Source organism: Schistocerca piceifrons, chromosome 3 (assembly GCF_021461385.2).
Source record: "Schistocerca piceifrons isolate TAMUIC-IGC-003096 chromosome 3, iqSchPice1.1, whole genome shotgun sequence".
Lineage (NCBI taxonomy): Eukaryota > Metazoa > Arthropoda > Insecta > Orthoptera > Acrididae > Schistocerca > Schistocerca piceifrons.
Genome location: NC_060140.1, coordinates 850,834,853 through 850,852,070, shown reverse-complemented (window position 1 = coordinate 850,852,070; position 17,218 = coordinate 850,834,853). Strand labels below are relative to the sequence as shown.

The window sequence follows — 17,218 nt, the reverse complement described above, 5'->3', positions numbered from 1 at the left end:
TCTGAAAGATCGGAAAATGTAGTGGCCAGCGATGGGCAATACTATGAATCATAATTTTTTTGTAAGTTTTTCACAATAAAGCCCCGAACATCGAGAAAAACGGTGGAAGCAAAGTTTTAGACTTAGTATATGTAACTTCACTTTCTCACGTCGATCAGAAAACTAGGCGTAAGGCTCGGAAAAGACATGAAACGGAAAGACGTCACGAATTCATTTGCTGGGAAGGCTATGGTTTGTTGGAGGAGTTTTGAGAAACAGTATCTCACCCAGTGCGACAGGGCGACTAGCTCTTAAGTACTTTTCGAGTGTTTGGGATCCGCACCAGGACGGATTAATGGAAAACCTCAAAGCGTGTGACAAGTGTGCTGTTAGATGTCTTAACGGTCAGTTCGCTTAGTGCAACGGAAACACTTCGCGACCTTATATGAGAACGTTGGATCTCGGTAGGTGTTTTTACGAAGCGGTATTAAGAAGCTACACTAGATAACCAACATTTTCGAGAGAGTGCCGAACGATGCTAATGTCTCCAAGTATCCATCTCGACTAAGGTAAAAAAAGGGAAATTTGGGCTTGTACGAACGAAGAGAGGGATTCATTTTTCCCTCGCTCCATTTGCGAGTGACACAGAAGAGAGCAAACAAGCAATGGTACAAAGTACCCTTCACCATCACGGTAGACAATGGCTTATGGAGTGTGTATGCAGAGGTGGATGAAGAGCAAACGATAACTACTGTCTACGCAGTGATGCGTCCCGTGGTACTGGCTATTAAACATCTCCATCTACGTCCATACTTCGCAAGCCGCCTTATCACGAGTGGCGGTGGGTACTCGTGTACCAGTGTACTTTCACCACTTTCCTGTTCCATCGCCAGCCGGAGTGGCCGAGCGGTTCTGGGCATCACAGTCTGAAACGGCACGACCGCTACGGTCGCAGGTTCGAATCCTGCCTCGGGCATGGATGTGTGTGATCTCCTTAGGTTAGTTAGGTTTAAGTAGCTCTGAGTTCTAGGGGACTGATGACCTCAGAAGTTAAGTCCCATAGTGCTCAGAGCCATTTTGAACCTGTTCCATCCCGAATGCTTCGCGAGAAGAACGATTGCCGGTAGGCTTCCGTGCGACTGCGAATGTCAGAAATTTTGTTGTTGTTAGTCCAGAGACTAGCTTGATACAGCTCTCCATGTTGCTCTATCCTGTGAAAGCCTCTTCATCTCCGAACAACTAGTGTAACCTACATCCTTCTGAATCTGCTTAGTGTATTCATCTCTTGGTCTCCCTCTACGATTTTTACCCTCCACGCTTCCCTCCAGTACTGAATTGATGATCCCTTGATGCCTCAGAACGTGTCCCCCCTTCTTCTAGTCAACTTGTGCCACAAATTCCTCTTCTCCAAAATTCTGTTCAGTACCTCCTCATTAGTTACGTGATATAACCACTAATCTTCAGCATTCTTTTCTAGCACCGCATTTCGAAAGCTTCTATTCACTTCATCCCTAAGTCGATGTTTCACTTCCATACATGGCTATACTCCATAGGGTCGGCCGCTGTGGCCGGGCGGATCTAGGCGCTTCAGTCCGGAACCGCGCTACTGCTATGGTCGCAAGTTCGAATCCTGTCTCGGGCATGGATGTGTGTGATATCCTTAGGTTAGTTAGGTTTAAGTAGTTCTAGGTCTAGAGGACTGATGACCTCAGATGTTAAGTCCCATAGTGCTTAGAGGCATTTGAACCATTTTTTTATACTCCATAGAAATACTTTCAGAAAAGAGTTCCTGACACTTAAATCTATAATCGATGTTAACAAATTTCTCTTCTTCAGAAACGCTTTCCTTGCCATCGCCAATCTACATTTTATGTCCTCTCTATTTCAGCCATCATCAGTTATTTCGCTCCCGTAGCAAAACTCATCTACTACTTTAAGTGTCTCATTTCCTAATCTAATTCCCTCAGCATCACCTGATTTAATTACACTACATTCCATTATGCCGACGGCCTTGCCGCAGTGGTAACACCAGTTCCCGTCAGATCACTGAAGTTAAGCGCTTTCAGGCTGGGCTAGCACTTGGATGGGTGACCATCCGGTCTGCCTAGCGCTGTTGGCAAGCGGGGTGCACTCAGATCTTGTGAGGCAAACTGAGAAGCTACTTGATTGAGAAGTAACGGCTCCGGTCTCGTAAACTGACATACGGACGGGAGAGCGGTGTGCTGACCGCATGCCCCTCCATATCCGCCTGTGGGTCGAGGATGACAAGCCGGCCGGTCGGAAACGTTGGGCCTTCCAAGGCCTGTTCGGACGGAGTTTACATTCCATTATCCTCGTTTTGATTTTGTTTATGTTGATCTTATAACCTCCTTTCAAGACACTGTCCATTCCGTTCAACTGCTCTTCCAAGTCCTTTGCTACCTCTGACAGAATTACATTGTCGTCGACAAAACTCAAAGCTTTTATTTCCTCTCCATAGATTTTAATTCCTACTCCAGATTTTTCTTTTGTTTCCTTTACTGCTTGCTCAATATACAGATTGAATAACATCGGGTATAGGCTACAACCCTGTCTCATTCCCTTCCCAACCGCTGCTTCCCTTTCATGCCCCTCGACTCTTACAACTGCCGTCTTGTTTCTGTTCAAATTGTAACATACGTAGGACGAAGCATCTTCCAGGAATGTACACTCTCGGAACTTAAACAGTGAACCGCGCCTCCTTTGCAGCGTCTGCCACTGGAATTAGGCCCGCCGCTGTGGCCGAGCGGTTCTAGGCGCTTCAGTCCGGAAGCGCGCGACTGCTACGGTTGCAGGTTCGAATCCTCCCTCGGGCATGAATGTGTGTGATGTCCTTAGGTTAGTTAGGTTCAAGCAGTCTAGGGGACATGACCTCAGATGTTAAGTCCCATAGTGCTCAGAGCCATTTTTTGAACTGGAAATGGCTGAGCATTTGCGTGCTGGTTTCGAGCTTACAAAATGAACCTGTAAGGAGAAGTGCTGCTCGGCTTTGAATCTTCTCTGTTTCTTCTGACAGTTCTGTCTGCTACGGATCCCAGACTGAGCAAGATACGAGTGTTGGTCGAATGATGATTGCTACCTTTCCTGAGGATTCGTCCAATGCATCTCGGTCTGACATCTCGCTGAATAATAGGCCTTTCCACCTAATTACAAGCAATGCACTACATTTGATTATGAAGAGGGTCAACTGTCATGGCTGGCTCCGAGCACTATGGGACTCAACTGCTGTGGTCATCAGTCCCCTAGAACTTAGAACTACTTAAACCTAACTAACCTAAGGACATCACACACACCCATGCCCGAGGCAGGATTCGAACCTGCGACCGTAGCAGCAGCGCGGCTCCGGACTGGAGCGCCTAGAACCGCACGGCCACCGCGGCCGGCGGTCAACTGTCGATCCACGCACCAAGCGTCGAACCTTTTCGGGTTCTCCTCCTTACACGAAGCATCACAACAACGTTTCACCAGGCAACACCGGTCAACTGCTGTTTGTATATGAGAAATCGGTTGGAAACTTTCCTCATGTCAGCACGTTGTAGGTGTCGCCACCGGCGCCAACCTTGTGTGAATGCTCTGAAAAGCTAATCATTTGCATATCACAGCATCTTCTTCCTGACGGTTAAATTTCGCGTCTGTAGCCCGTCATATTCGTGGTGTAGCAATTTTAATGGCCAGTAGTGTATTTACCGGTGAAGCAGGGTTCAAAGAGATGGTGTTGTAATTTTCCGTAACCAGTAAGTATGGGCAGACGTAAACTGCCGAGCAGTTCTGGAAAGTGGGCACCGACACCGATTCTCAATGAACATATGGGTAGGCGTAGTTGGCGGTAGATTAATATGCCAATACGTAATGCCAGAAAGGTTAACGGGGGCGTATATCTGGACTTTTCATCAATGTATTGCCTACTTTGCTGGAGGCTGTGCCGTTGCGGCAACGAATACAAACGTGGTTCACGCATGATGGCGCACCAGCACACTTTTGTCACAATGTACGTAACATCTGTCGCAGACATTTCAGGATCGCTGGATTGGTTGGTGGGGGGAGGGGGGAGGATGGGGGTGCACACCTCTGCTTCCTCGTTCCCCAGACCACAATCCCCTAGACCTTTGGTTATGGGGACACTTGAAGAAACTGGTCTACGACACACCAATCGATGATATGCGGACACTACCGGGTCCCGTCTTCAGTATGTGTGCCAGAAGGAAGAACAACAACCTGGTATACTTCAAAGGATGCGTCATTCCTTACGCCGGGCGCAAGGGGTGCATTGTTATAAAGGAACGTCACGTTGAACATCTCCTGTAAACACGTGTTTATCGCAGCAACTACTCATTTCCGGACCTATATCTGTTGGAATTATCTAACAGAGTATGCATTTCCGGACCTTATTTTTCTTGTTTCGATGAGTACTACCACCTCTCAAAGTATTCGACACTTTTTTGAACACCCTGTGTATACTGTTGTAATATTTCTGGCTTAGTCAGCCTTCATGTTAGGCTCCAAGAAGCTGTTCCCAGAGCAGTGGAGGTGCAGGAACTATATAGATGACGAAATGTGATGTGAGGTACCTGTGACAGATGTTAGATTCGGTACCATTTCCGTGAGAAAGACCGCCTGCATAATGCTACTGCTCTGTAATTGGCTGCTGTGTTCGGAGCGAGGGTGTCAAAACGTTAAAGTATAGTTATTATTATTAATTAAACTACTCATTTGAATTACTTCACTTTTTAATATAAATATCTCTCAACAGCTGACTATCAATCAGTCATTTTAGAATTATTAAAAACAATTTAAATCAGAAACAAAAGACTGACGAAATTGCAGACGAAGCACATCGGAGGCGTTCGGGTCACGCCTTTTCTGGTATGGCGCGCGAAGTGTTTCGGGCTGTTCGTCACTCTGGATTAGGCTGTCGAGAAGAACAGACATGTTGACTGTCGCAGGATATTTTTCCAATTTTTATTTAAGTTCCTGTTCATCACTCTGGATTAGGCAGTCGAGATGTACAGTCATGCTGTCTGCGCCAGGATGTGTTTGCCAGTATTCAGTATTAAAAGATTCATTCCAGTAGTCATGAGGCACAGACACGTGCCACAAATAGTGTAAAGATACATTTTCGTAAACACTGTGTTTGATCATGTACTTTGCCGTATCAGAAGGTGTTGTATTAAGATCATGTAGTCATCTCGTGTGGCTATATTAAAATACGCGAGTGGCATTCCAAAGAAGTGATACATTATTTCAGAACAGAACCTCGCTAAAAGTCAGTTAGAGCCTCAAGATACAGAACCTACGACCTGCGTGCTGTTTTCTGCGCTGGGGACATCAACTTGAAGACAGCAGGCTAGTGAACTATAACAGAACCTTCGTATCCCACACAGTGCAGTGGAAACACTAGGCGCCTAACGTGTACTGCATGCACAGAGCAAATGTGCTCAGTGACACGTCATCTGCAGTAATGCAGAGGAGGTAAAGGAGGATGATCGTTATTCACACCAACAATCAATTCATTCTTCCTTTCTAGCCGTACTGGTCCGATAACACTCCTTTGCGGCACCGCAGAAGCTATTTTTACATCTGAAGATTTCTCTCCGTTGTGAATGACGCGCTGTATTCTACTTGCCACAAACACTTCGATCCACTCACACAGCTTGTCTCATATTCCGTGTGCTCTTACATTGTTCATTAGGAGGCAGTACGGAACAGACGAATGCCTTCTGGTAGTCAAGGAACGCGGTACAACGTGTGCGCCGGTGCCTACCGCCTTCTGGTTCTGGTGGACGAACAAAGTGACGTTGGTTTCACACGATCGTCGCTTCCGAAGTAGTATTGCCTCCTACAGAGTAGATTTTCTGTCTCCATAAATGTTTCAAGTTGCTACAGGAGACCGATTTATCCGGCCGAAGTGGCCGAGCTGTTCTAGGCGCTACAGTTCTGAACCGCGCCACCGCTACGGTCGCAGGTTCGAATCCTGTCTCGGGCACGGATGCGTGTGATGTCCTTAGGTTAGTTAGGTTTAAGTAGTTCTAAGTTCTAGGGGACTTATTACCTCAGAAGTCAAGTCCCATAGTGCTCAGAGCCATTTGAACCAATTTTTGAGACCGATTTCAGAGATATAGGCGTATAGTTTTGTACATCTCTTATACGAACCGTCTTGAACACGGAATTGGTGTGAGTTTTATTCCTGCTCTAGCAAAGCTCCTTCAGCCACCTATGACACACTGCTGCTAAAAGGGGAGCAACTTCTTTCGCATACAATGTCTAGAATCATATGTGTATCGTATGAGTTCCAGTGGTCTTTCCTGTGTTGGGCGATGTCAGTTGATTTTCTATCTTGTGGACACTTATTTCGGTGTCCTGCATTTTGACTTTCTCATGGACAGTTAAAGGAGGAAACATAACACGATATTTCTCACTGACACAGTGTTGGGAATGGCGTTTAGTATTTCGGGCTTCTCTCTGTTACCTACCCTTTCAATACCGTTATGGTCTTTTCTGTGAAGTCAGCAGACAGAATTTTGCTATCGAATTGGTTGCACGCGTAATTCTCCTTACGCTAACTTTGGCTTCGTTCGGTTTTTGTCTTTGAGGCTTTCGCAAAGTCTATATTTGCAGCGAAGCTCTCTTTGCTTCATGACAACTTTCTAACACCGCTGTGGAATTACGGACTACCTTCTCCATTCCCCACAACTTTGCTCAGCACATACTTGCTACAGGCAGGCATATTGTACAATACTCATGACCTTTGTCCATTTATGGTCAATATTTCTGTCCTGGAGACGAATTTTTCTTGTTTACTGCTCTTGCTAACTAAAAATATCTATCCTTTTTACAACCGTATTCAGGGATGCTGTAAGGGCCGTATGACCACTAGTTGCCTGTTGTACTCTGAATAAGTCGTAGAGATCAAGTCTGTTGGTGACCAGGATATTTAGCATGTTACTTTCAAGAGACGGTTCTCTGACTATCTAATCGCGATAATTTTCGGATAAGGCACTTAGAAAAATTTCACACGATTCTCTGCCTCTAGTACCCGTTTTAATCACTTGAGTCTTCCAGTCTATAGCTGATTAGCTGCAATGTTCGTTTGGACATTTGGACGCAACCTTCTCCAGTCTTTTCCTGAAATGTTCCGCCACTGCTGTTTCTGAGGCAGGGTCTGTGAAGTCATCCGATAACCACGTTTCATCGACCTTTAACCGTTAACTTCACAGAAGTTATTTGGCATTCAGGTCTGTTGTAACCTAACCGGTTTTTTCTTCTCTTACACAAACGCCTCCACTATCCGCTATCAACCTCTGGACTGAATCTGATTATCAACTAAGTTAGTGATGAACCACTAGCAGCGCCAACGGCAAAAATGCGTTTTGCTGTCGTCCAGTACACGTGCACTCCTATTCAACACTGACGCCAGTTTCGGCACGCTACGGTACCTACGCCAGGAAGATACACAGACTGCAGGTAGGGAAACACCTCGGACACTTCCCACACTTGGCTGCCTAGGTTGCACTGTCCCAGAAGGTAGCGACAAATGAAAGCAGGCGGTCAACATGTTGACACTACGTCCACGGCGAATGGCCCCAAGACAAAGTCTGGCGGTAGTTGTTATCAGGGCCTGTGGAAACAGCTCAGGCCGGGGAGTTTTAGAGCTGTTAGCGTCGACTTGACTGCGCGAGCTAACATCTCAAAGGCGTTCGGGCTCACATGTGGTTCCTCTGCGTCGTAATGTCTTGGCTCAAACTTTTCTAGGGGTTGAACCGCACGTGTCACATTACACGCCCTAAATTAGACGCTTGTGACCCTTTGGTTAAATTGTCTAGCTGATGGCAAGTTTGCGGAATACAAAGTTAATATAACATATAATAACTGTAATAATAATATCGGGAACTAAATTGTTGTTGTTGTTGTGGTCTTCAGTCCTGAGACTGGTTTGATGCAGCTCTCCATGCTACTCTATCCTGTGCAAGCTTCTTCATCTCCCAGTACTTACTGCAACTTACATCCTTCTGAATCTGCTTAGTGTATTCATCTCTTGCTCTCCCTCTACAATTTTTACCCTCCACACTGCCCTCCAATGCTAAATTTGTGATCCCCTGATGCCTCAGAATATGTCCTACCAACCGATCCCTTCTTCTAGTCAAGTTGTGCCACAAACTCCTCTTCTCCCCAATTCTATTCAATACCTCCTCATTAATGACCCATAAATGATGTAGGCTACACAGCTGCGATTTGGTTAGAATTATGTTTATTCAGAAAGCAAACTAATAGCGAAAGTGGTCGTATTTAGAGTTGCTGTTACACTCGAGCGCATATCCATTTGATACAGTTCGATCATTCACAATCTCATCGCGAAATACAAGTCCAATACTCCACCTCGTTAACTACGCGAAAAGTTAGAGTTCACACCAGGCGCGCGGCTGCTCACCGCTCAGAGACTAAGTCCCGCGATACCACTCAAAGCGAAATTTTCTAAGTCGTTTCTCTTCCTAGCTACCTAAAGACCGACTGTCCGCTTTCGCGTCTCAATCCCTCTGGTGTCTAGACCAGAACTGTCTCCGTGCCCGTTCTGGACGCGTCTCGGGAGTGCCGAACATCGTCGCTCAACTGTATAGTGCAGTTCCCTTCCGTGAAGCCGTCCATCTGATTGGCTACACCTAATTCTACATCATTTTACATTCAAACATATTTAAAAAATCAAAACATGACCACTTTCATGATCTAAATAAAGTAACAATAGTATCCACTACATAATAAATGTTAAATTCTTTTACATAAAACCAATACAGTTTCCTTCTTAGCTTTGAATGCCACGGCCAGTAGCCTTGGACCTATGTGCTTCCTGATAAATAAAGAACAGAAGTAACTATTATGCACTAAACTTTACAACAAATATTCTATTACCTAATGATTCAATAAGGTGTCATGCTGTCATCGTTCAATGTGTTTTGTGCAGAGAAATGATGATCTGATGCTTAACTGAAAATACTGATAATTTAAATTTACTATATCTTTTAAACAAATAAAGTTGCAGAGTTAATATTTACAACATTTGTCACTTTAATGATGCGCTTCTACGAGGTGCGGCTAGAAAAAAACCGGACTGATGCTGGAAAAAACATTTATTTACAATTATTTACAATTTCATGTTATCGCCTTCTATGTACTCTCCTCCTCGGTCTCTACACCGCTCCATACGAATTTTCCACTGTTCATAGCAATACTGCAGATCATTTTCGGTAAGTCCATACATTACTTCCGTCGCTTTTTCTTTTACTGCTTCAACAGCCTCAAATCTAGTTCCTTTCAAAGCTGACTTGACTTTAGGGAAAAGAAAAAAGTAACAGGGGGCCAAATTAGGTGAGAAGGGTGGATGATCTAAGATGGGAATGTTGTGTTTTGCCAAAAACGTCTTCACTGACAACGCACTGTGAGCTGGGGCATTGTCTTGGTGAAGGATCCATGATTTTTTTCTCCACAAATCGTTCCGTTTTCTCCGTACTCGCTCACGTAGGGTAGCCAGGACTCTGATGTAGTAATGCTGATTCACTGTTTGTCCCTCTGGTACCCAATCAATGTGCACAATCCCTTTGATGTCAAAAAAAACAATCATCATTGCCTTGAATTTCGATTTTGACATTCGTGCTTTTTTTTTTTGTCGTGGAGAACCAGGAGTTTTCCAATGCATCGATTGGCGTTTAGTTTCGGGATCGTAAGTAAAAAACCACGATTCGTCGCAAGTAATAACATTTTGTAAGAAGGTGGGATCACTTTCAATGTTTTCCAGGATGTCAGAACAAATCATTCTTCGGCGTTCCTTCTGTTCAATTGTGAGACACTTTGGAACCATTTTTGAACACACTTTGTTCATGTTGAAACTTTCATGAAGAATCTGCCTAACACTTTCCTTGTCAACTCCTGTTAACTCAGACACTGCTCTGATTGTTAAACGGCGATCTTGTCGAACAAGTTTACCGATTTTTTCAGTGTTTGCATCAGTTTTTGCTGACAATGGTCTGCCAGTGCGATGTCATCACTGGTGTCTTCGCGGCCATCTTTAAATCGTTTAAACCACTCAAACACTTGTGTTCGCGATAAACAATCATCGCCGTATACTTGTTGTAACATTACAAACGTTTCACTTGCAGATTTTCCTAGTTTGAAACAAAATTTGATGTTAACACGCTGTTCTTTCTGTACACTCAACATTTTCCGACGCACAGACAAAACGTCAACTACTTAAAACAGACGCCACGGGCAGACTGAGTGCAGGAGGCAGATGAAACTCGAGCAGTAGGCGGAGCGAGAGTCACGTGACAGGCCACGCGACTTTCAGCCTTATTGCATTCGTTTTATTGTTTCACCAGTACTAGTCCGTTTTTTTCTAGCCACACCTCGTATATGAAATGTCGTTTGTTATGATCGACCAAAGCGTTCAGATTTTAGCATTCAGGTCTTTGTTACAAAACTTGTTAATTTCACTCTAACAGTAAATCCTAAACTACTATAGATATGATCAATATTCCAGTTTTATTGGGATCACCATGAAAACTTATGAAGGATGGTAGATTAAAATTACTGTGGCTTCATTTCCTGAATTACTACAGAGTTAAATAGTTTTCATAAATCTTTCTCTTTATGGTCAATCTTAGGTCGGCCATATTTGCTGCGTCTCCCTGGCTACAAACGGCTTCTACGGGGTTTCCCTATGACGTAGGTTCTCGTCTATCTCACTCACATACTACAGCGCTTAAGCCTCATTCAGCACAATAGACGGTTTCCCAATCTCATGGCGAATCTGCGCTCTTTGTGACACAAGGTCCTGGACTACAAGGTTCGTTTCACAATTCCTGAAGACTGATTCTTTCGGCCATATATTTAAATGAGACGAAATGCTCGTTAACTCACAACTGGCACGTCATAACACGGGTAAACGCAGAGTGACTGAATAGTGAAGTGAATATTTCCAGCACTGACCAGCACCAACAAAAGATATTGTGGCTAAAATTATTATTTTATATTAACTTCAGATCTTTTCTTTTTTTCATCGCTTGGTTCAAATGGTTCTGAGCACCACGGGACTTAACATCTGAAGTCATCAGTCCCCTAGACTTAGAACTACTAAAACCTAACTAACCTAAGGACATCACACACATTCATGTCCGAGGCAGGATTCGAACCTGCGACCGTAGCAGCAGCGCGGTTCCTGACTTTAGCGCCTAGAACCGCTCAGTCACAACGGCCGGCTATTCATCCGGCTTCTGACTCTTAATTTCTTCACGTGTCTTCAGTGTTGCTTCTAAGTGATGAAACCATTTAAAAACCACTGTAGGCTGTCAATTACTGTGTAGAGTTCCTTTATTGCACCACACACACACACACACACACACAAGGGTGTTACAAAAAGGAACGGCCAAACTTCAAAGAAACATTCCTCACACACAAATAAAGAAAAGATGTTATGTGGACATGTGTCCGGAAACGCTTAATTTCCATGTTAGAGCTCATTTTAGTTTCGTCAGTATGTACTGTACTTCCTCGATTCACCGCCAGTTGGCCCAATTGAAGGAAGGTAATGTTGACTTCGGTGCTTGTGTTGACATGCGACTCATTGGTCTACAGTACTAGCATCAAGCACATCAGTACGTAGCATCAACAGGTTAGTGTTCATCACGAACGTGGTTTTGCAGTCAGTGCAATGTTTACAAATGCGGAGTTGGCAGATGCCCATTTGATGTATGGATTAGCACGGGGCAATAACCGTGGCGCGGTACTTTTGTATTTAGACAGATTTCCAGAACGAAGGTGTCCCGACAGGAAGACGTTCGAAGCAATTGATGCGCGTCTTAGGGAGCACGGAACATTCCAACCTATGACTCGCGACTGGGGAAGACCTAGAACGACGAGGACACCTGCAATGGACGAGGCAATTCTTCGTGCAGTTGACGATAACCTTAATGTCAGCGTCAGAGAAGTTGCTTCTGTACAAGGTAACGTTGACCACGTCACTGTATGGAGAGTGCTACGGGAGAACCAGTTGTTGTGTGTGCAGGCACTATTAGCAGCTGATTGGCCTCCACGGGTACACTTCTGCGAATGGTTCATCCAACAATGTGTCAATCCTCATTTTAGTGCAAATGTTCTCTTTACGGATGAGGCTTCATTCCAACGTGATCAAATTGTAAATTTTCACAATCAACATGTGTGGGCTGACGAGAATCCGCACGCAATTGTGCAATCATGTCATCAACACAGATTTTCTGTGAACGTTTGGGCAGGCATTGTTGGTGATGTCTTGATTGGGCTCCATGTTCTTCCACCTACGCTCAATGGAGCACGTTATCATGATTTCATACGGGATACTCTACCTGTGCTGCTACAACATGTGCCTTTACAAGTGGTTCATGCACGATGGAGCTCCTGCACATTTCAGTCGAAGTGTTCGTACGCTCCTCAACAACAGATTCGGTGACCGATGGATTGGTAGAGGCGGACCAAGTCCATGGCCTTACGCTCTCCTGACCTCAACCCTCCTGACTTTCATTTATGCGGGCATTTGAAAGCTCTTGTCTACGCAATCCCGGTATCAAATGTAGAGACTCTTCGTGCTCGCATTGTGGACGGCTGTGATACAATACGCCATTCTCCAGGGCTGCATCAGCGCATCAGCGATTCCATGCGACGGAGGGTGAATGCATGTATCCTCGCAAACGGAGGACATTTTGAACATTTCCTGTAACAAAGTGTTTGAAGTCACGCTGGTACGTTCTGTTGCTGTGTGTTTCCATTCCATGATTAATGTGATTTGGTGAGAAGTAATAAAATGAGCTCTAACATGGAAAGTAAGCATTTCCGGACACATGTCAACATAACATATTTTCTTTCTTTGTGTGTGAGGAATGTTTCCTGAAAGTTTGGCCGTACCTTTTTGTAACACCCTATATATATATATATAAACGGCCGGGAGTTGAACACAGGTCTCGTAAACAGTAGATAGATATGCTAGCTATTACACCATTACACCACTGTAGCGTTAAACAGCATGGATGACCTAAGTCAAATGATTTCCCTAACACAAACTTCAAATGTTCTGCCCATTTTCCCCTCTGGAAAAATGTAATTTCACCAAAAGAAGTGTAAACAGTTAAGAAACATTAGTGAACATCATTGTGCTTCCATATTACAATTGTTTTTTATATTACATACGCAGTGTTCGTGGTGAGGGTGTCACATTTTCGAGCTATTTAGTGACGTACAGAGATAAGCATAATAATGAGAACACCTGTACTTACTTGGGAATGGTTTACTAATAAGGGGTTGGACCCCCATTTGCCCGTAATACAGCTGCGATTCTTCTTGGAATACTTGCATATAATGATTATATAGTCTCCAGTGGAACGTTACGCCATTCTGCTCCGGAGTCTGCGTTCCAATACCGGCCACAAGGGTTCGATAATGTTCAAGTCCGGGGGCTGTGCTGGCCAGGGAAGACGCTGCAGTTCAGTTGCACGCTCCTCATACCACTATAGTACTGTCCTGGCTGTGTGAATGGGTGCATTATCGTCGTGAAACATGGCATCACTGTTGGGGAACAACATTTGAATCACGGGGTGCATCTGATCACCTAATATTGTTCACATAACTGTTGGCTCTAACACAGCCTTTGGGAGTAATGGTGGGACTAGCAGAATACCATGATATGGATGCCCACACCATCACACTTCCACTTCTACGCTTAGCCGCTAGAATCAAGCAGTCAGGACTGTAGGCTTCTTTTGGTATTCTCCAGACGTAAACCCGGCCCGGTGTTGTAAGCAACGAAAACGTTGACTCGTCGGACCATATGACGTGTTTCCACTGATCAGCCGTCCAAGATTTATGCTCCTGACACCATGTTTTACGCTTCTTTGCGTTGGTTGTCGTCACTAATGGTTTAGATATAGCAGCTCGTCCGTGAATATTCCCATTATGGAGTTCTCGGCGGACAGTGTCGATAGATACGGCGTCTCGAAAATGGCTATTGACATCTGCAGTCACTTAAGCTGCCGTAGTTTTGTGCTGTTTTGGCACAATTCGTGTTAGCGTACGACGACCTCACTCATTTAGTTTTGATTTACGCCCACTACTACGTTTGCACGATGATGCCTTTCCATGTTGTGTAGTCTGTCACGACTGTTGAAACAGTTTCTCTTGAAACATTCAATAAGTTGGCTGTCTTACTTAGTGATGGTACAGCTAATCGGGCCCCCACAATCTGCCCTCTCTGGAACTCTGTTAGGTTTTTCATTGCACGCCGATCTCGGCCTCTGAATGCAAATACGAAGTGTCCACTACTCTTAAACAACCTGCAGTGACTCCTAGTCCTCACTGAACACGTACAGTCCAGCGCGACACGTGCCTTACTTACATTGTTGACGCCAAATACAACCATCCCATTACTACCACTGTTCATATTATATGCCTATCCCCTGTACACTTGTTCCCACCCACACTCGTCAAACTTGTACAACACAACCTGCTTACAAACACATATTATACAACACGTCATGCAAGTGAAAATAATAGTAACAGTAGGGTTTCTGGTCCTTGCAAATTCATTTTACGGCATGACGTGTACTTTTGCTCCCTACACATAGAACGAAACAGATTTTAAATGTAAGGCATTAACTCTTTGTAAGTAATTTAACAACAGTTGTAATATGAAAGCATGATCATGTTCACTAATGTGTGTCACCTGTTTATTGTTCTTTTGGTGTTGTATTCGCAGATATTTGAAAATGGCCAGTAATGTGATATACATACAGACACGGTGCAATAAAGTCTCCCTGCATAATAAAATTGACAGCCGACGGTAGCCTTATCTTCTGACTCATTTGATGTGACCCGCTATGATTTTCTGTCCTGTGTCCATCTCTTCGAGTTAGAGCAGCACTTAACACGCTACTTCCTAAGTTATTTGTTGTATGTATTCTAAACCTTTTTATTTACATAATTACGGAACGACTGGAAGAAACCGACCTCGGGCAGTAATGTAGGAATGCGAGGCAACGCTGATCCTACATCGTATCTTAAATGACAGACTGAAGAACGACAAAATTACATTTACGTTATTTGTAGATGTGGAGAAATTTTTTAGCACTGTTTAGTTTAACGCATTCTTTGAGACTCTGGAGGTAGCAGGGATAAAGTACAGGCAGCAAAAGGTTACTCACAAAGTCTACAAAGGCAGACTGCAATCATAAGAGTCGAAGGTTATAGTCGGCGCACAAGCGATGGGACACGGCGTCTCCGAGGTAGCGATGAAGAGGCGATCTTCCAGATGAATATCAGGAATCCGGTAAAACATCAAATCTTCGACCCCGCTGCGTCTGGAGAAAAGATTCTACGAGAACAGGACCAACGACGATTGAAGAGAGTCGTTCAGCGTGACAGAAGTGCAAACCTTCCGCAGATTGCTGCAGATTTCAATGCTGGACCATCAACAAATGTCAGCGTGCGAACCATTCAACGAAACATCATCGATATGGGCTTTTGTAGCCGAAGATCCACTCATGTATTCTTGACGACTGCACAACATAAAGCTTTACGCCTGGCCTGGCCTCGTCAACACCGGCATTGGAGTGTTGATGACTGGAAACATGTTGCCTCGTCAGACGAGTCTCGTTTCAAATTGCATCTTGCGGATAGACGAGAGTGGGTATGGAGACATCTTCATGAATCCATGGACCCTGCATGTCAGCAGGGAACTGTTCAGGTTCGTGGAAAAACACTTCAAATGGCTCTGAGCACTATGGAACTTAACTTCTGAGGTCATCAGTCCCCTAGAACTTAGAACTACTTAAACCTAACTAACCTAAGGACTTCACAAACATCCATGCCCGAGGCAGGATTCGAACCTGCGACCGTAGCGGTCGCGTGGCTCCAGACTGTAGCGCCCAGAACGGCTCGGCCACTCCGGCCGGCGGAGAAACACTCTTCTGAGTTTAAACACTTCCGCTGGGCATCAAACTCCCCAGAGCGTATCTGTGATGCCTTGCAATGTTCTGTTCAGAAGAGATCTCCTCCTCCTTGTACTGTTACGGATTTATGGACAGCCCTGCAGGATTCATGGTGTCAGTTCCCTCCAGCACTACTTCAGAAATTAGCCGAGTCCATGCCACGTCGTGCTGCGGTGCTTCTGCACGCTTGCGGGGAGCCCTACACGATATTAAGCAGGTGTACCAGTTTTTTTGAATCTTCAGTGTAATAACACCCTCGATTTTGCGGGGCCGGTATTTGTTATTTACGGGCGAAAGACAATCATAGCTCGAAGACGGTATCCAGATCATTTTAGGTTCTTATATGTCCATCCTTTTGACTGGATGTCTTGGGGAAACGGCCGTTCACTATAGTAAGAAAATGAATCGCCCTTGTGATTTTATTTAATGTGTAGTTACTAGTTTAGACGCTTCAGTGCGCCTTCTTCAGGCCTTAGTTGATGCTGAAGGTGTTATCACAATCCATATACACGCTGCATAGTGGCCAGCGTGATTTTCACAGACTGTAGCTGCGAAGTCAGCATTCGAACTAGCTGAGATGGCAGTTGATAGATGGAGTGCTGACTTCACAGTTAGAGATAGTCTGCGTAAATCAGTTAAGCTGGTCACTGATATAGCGTACATATGGATCGTGAAGATGGCGCACTGAAGCGCCGGAACTGGTAGCCAGTTATTAAATATGATCTTAGGGACGACTGAAGGCGTTCATTTCCTTACAACGTTTAAGGTCCCGTGCTTGTATTCAGCTTTACAAAACGCTTCGTGATGATCCGCAGCTAATCTCAGGGACCCACCATACTTGCTCCGGACACTGCGAGAGGGCTGTACAAGCAATGATCACACGCACGGCACAGCGGACACACCAGGAACCGCGGTGTTGGCCGTCGAATGGCGCTAGCTGCGCAGCATTTGTGCACCGCCGCCGTCAGTGTCAGCCAGTTTGCCGTGGCATACGGAGCTCCATCGCAGTCTTTAACACTGGTAGCATGCCGCGACAGCGTGGACGTGAACCGTATGTGCAGTTGACGGGCTTTGAGCGAGGGCGTATAGTGGGCATGCGGGAGGCCGGGTGGACGTACCGCCGAATTGCTCAACACGTGGGGCGTGAGGTCTCCACAGTACATCGATGTTGTCGCCAGTGGTCGGCGGAAGGTGCACGTGCCCGTCGACCTGGGACCGGACCGCAG

General features: G+C 45.0%; 1 protein-coding gene and 1 pseudogene across 1 annotated transcript in view; both read left to right on the top strand.

Moving 5' to 3' along the window:
• The window catches only part of LOC124789313 (chitooligosaccharidolytic beta-N-acetylglucosaminidase-like), a 325,333-nt gene that overhangs the window by 181,307 nt on the left and 126,808 nt on the right, over positions 1 to 17,218 (top strand). The gene's annotated exons all lie outside the window — the stretch shown is intronic.
• Positions 1,981 to 2,098, top strand: LOC124790244 (annotated as a pseudogene).